This window comes from Lolium perenne, chromosome 7 (assembly GCF_019359855.2).
Source record: "Lolium perenne isolate Kyuss_39 chromosome 7, Kyuss_2.0, whole genome shotgun sequence".
In the NCBI taxonomy this organism is placed as follows: domain Eukaryota; kingdom Viridiplantae; phylum Streptophyta; class Magnoliopsida; order Poales; family Poaceae; genus Lolium; species Lolium perenne.
In genome coordinates, this window is record NC_067250.2 from 176,524,157 (window position 1) to 176,527,343 (window position 3,187).

Sequence of the window (3,187 nt, forward strand, 5' to 3'; positions counted from 1 at the left end):
CCGCGGATCCTCAACGAGCCCATGGTCGATGGCTTCCAGCTCCCGCGCGACACCCCCAAGTACGACGGCACCGCCAAGCCGGAAGACTGGCTGCTGGACTACTCCACGGCAGTCGGCATCGCCAAGGGCAACAAGCGCTGGGCTGTGCGCTACTCCCCCCTCATGCTACTCGGCTCCGCCCGCACGTGGCTCAACAACCTGCCAGCCGGCAGCATAAACGGCTGGCTCGACTTCGAAGCCGCCTTCATCAGCAACTTCACCGGCACTTATCGCCGGCCGGGTCGCCCTCAACAGCTTGAGATGTGCAAGCAGGGCCCGGACGAGACGGATCGCGCGTACCTGACGCGCTGGTGCGAGATGCGCAACTCTTGCGAGGGCGTGCACGAGATGCAAGCCATCAGCTTCTTCATGGGCGGCTGCCGACCCAACACCATGCTGTGGCACAAGCTACGCCGCAGCGAGCCCAAGACGATGGCCGCCTTGATGGTCATCGCAGACAAGTACGCGCTGGCAGAGGAAGCCGGCAAGGCGCCGGCTGATGTTTCACTGGCCCCAGCAAGACGGGACAACAACAAGCCGGCCGAGGGCGCCTCGCACGGCAGCCGGCGGGACAACTACCGCGGCAAGCGTCACAACGACCAGCCGGACCGCAGGTACGGCTCCGCCCACGTGGCCGCCGTGGCAGACAACGCGGCAGGCGGCAGCCGCCGCCAAGCAAGGCGCGGTGGAAGCCGAAGTACACATTCGAGAAGATTCTCGACTCGCCGTGCAAGTACCTCAGCGGCAAGATCCCCTCCAACGACACCACCCGCGATCGCCACTTCATGAAGCGGCCGACAAGCGGTGAACCCTCCCGCCTCCCCCGCCTCCACCGGCCGGCGGGCCGGGTGGCCAAGCCGGCGCAGAGAACGCCAACCTCGAGCACCACGAGGCTAACCAAGTGCACCATGCCGGCCGATATCTGGCCGAAGACGCCACCTACATCATCTTCACCTCCGAGCCCGAGGACAGGACGAGCCAAGAGCGCCGTTCCCTCGAGGTCAACGCGGTCATACCGCCGGTCCCCCAGTACCTAAACTGGTCAGAGCAGGCCATCACTTTTGATCGCCGCGACACACCGGCTGTCCTACCGAAGCCGGGCAGCTACGCCATGGTCCTCGACCCCACCATCGGCACAACCCGGCGCAGCGTGCGTTTCTCGCGTGTCCTCATCGACGGCGGCAGCAGCATCAACATCCTCTACCGCGACACCGCCCGCAAGCTGGGCATCCAGGAGGCCGAGTTGCGCCCCACCCCCACCGTCTTCCATGGCATCGTGCCAGGCCATTGCTGCCAGCCGATCGGCCGGATCACGCTGGAGGTGATGTTCGGGAAGCCGGACCACTTCCGTACCGAGAGAATCGAGTTCGAGGTGGTGGACCTCGTGAGTCCCTACCACGCGCTCCTGGGCAGGCCGGCCCTGACCAAGTTCATGGCGGTGCCCCACTATGGGTACCTGAAGATGAAGCTGCCTGGCCCCAAGGGGGTCATTACCGTAGCCGGCGATTATCGCCGCTCCATGGACTGCGCCACGCAGAGCTCCAAGATGGCCCAGACGCTGGTCATCGCCACCGAGAAGCAGCTCATCCACGACGCCGTCGCCCTCGCCAAGGCCGCGCAGACAGACATGCCGGCTGCGGGCAACCCGGCTGGGACGACTCACTTCCAGCCGGCCGACAACACGAAGAAGTTTCTGCTGGACCCGGCGCAGCCGGACAAGTTCGTCACCATCAGTGCCGGCTTGAGCAAGAAATAGGAAAGCGAGCTCACCAGCTTCCTCCGTGAGAATCGGGACATCTTCGCATGGACTCCAAGAGACATGCCGGGTGTGCCGAGGGAGTTGGCTGAGCACCACCTCCACGTCCGGCCTGAAGCCAAGCCGGTGAAGCAGCCTCTCAGGCGCTTCGCCGAAGAACGAAGGAAGGCCATCGGTGAAGAAATCGCCCGGCTCCTAGCTGCCGGCTTCATCATGGAAGTGCTGCACCCGGACTGGTTGGCGAACCCGGTCCTGGTTTTGAAGAAGAACGGCTCCTGGCGCATGTGTATCGACTACACCAGCCTGAACAAGGCGTGCCCGAAGGATCCCTTCCCCCTGCCGCGCATAGATCAAGTCATAGACTCGACTGCCGGCTGTGAACTGTTGTCTTTCTTAGACGCCTATTCAGGCTACCACCAGATTCCTTTGAATCCGGCTGATCAAATAAAGACTTCGTTCATTACCCCGTACGGGGCTTATTGCTACACGACTATGCCGTTCGGCTTGAAAAATGCAGGCGCCACCTACCAAAGGTGCATGCAAAAATGGTTGCAGGATCAAATCGGCAGAAACGTTCACGCATATGTGGATGATGTCGTTGTAAAGACCAAGGAGACGACTACCCTCCTTGATGACCTGAGAGAAACCTTCACCAATCTGAGAAGATTCCGGATGAAGCTCAACCCGGCCAAGTGCACATTCGGCGTGCCGTCTGGCCAGCTCCTTGGCTACCTCGTCTCTCAGCGAGGGATCGAAGCCAACCCGGACAAGATCAGTGCCCTAGAGAAGATGGAACTGCCGCAGTGCCTCAAGGACGTCCAGAAGTTTGCTGGCTGCCTGGCCTCCTTGAGCCGCTTCGTCAGCCGGCTGGGGGAGAAGGCACTGCCCCTGTATCAACTAATGAAGAAGGCGGACAAATTCGTCTGGTCACCGCAGGCGGACGAGGCCTTCCGTGACTTGAAGCGCGTGCTCTCAACCGCGCCAATCCTTGCAACGCCGGGTTCAATGGAGCCGTTGTTGTTGTACATCGCAGCCACCAATCGAGTGGTTAGCGTTGTCCTGGTGGTGGAGCGCAGAGAAGCCGGCAACAGGGAGCAGCTGGTTCAGCGCCCAGTCTATTACCTTAGCGAAGTGCTCTCCCAGTCGAAGCAAAATTACCCCCACTACCAGAAGGTCACCTACGGCGTCTACATGGCGGCCAAGAAGCTCAAGCACTACTTCCAAGAGCACCCCATCAGGGTGGTTGCCACGGCACCCTTGGCGGAAATCATAGGCAGCAAGGATGCCAACGGCCGGGTTGCCAAGTGGGCCCTGGAGCTAGCCGCCCACACCATCCTCTACGAGCCACGCACAGCCATCAAGTCGCAGATCCTCGCGGACTTCTTCGTCGAC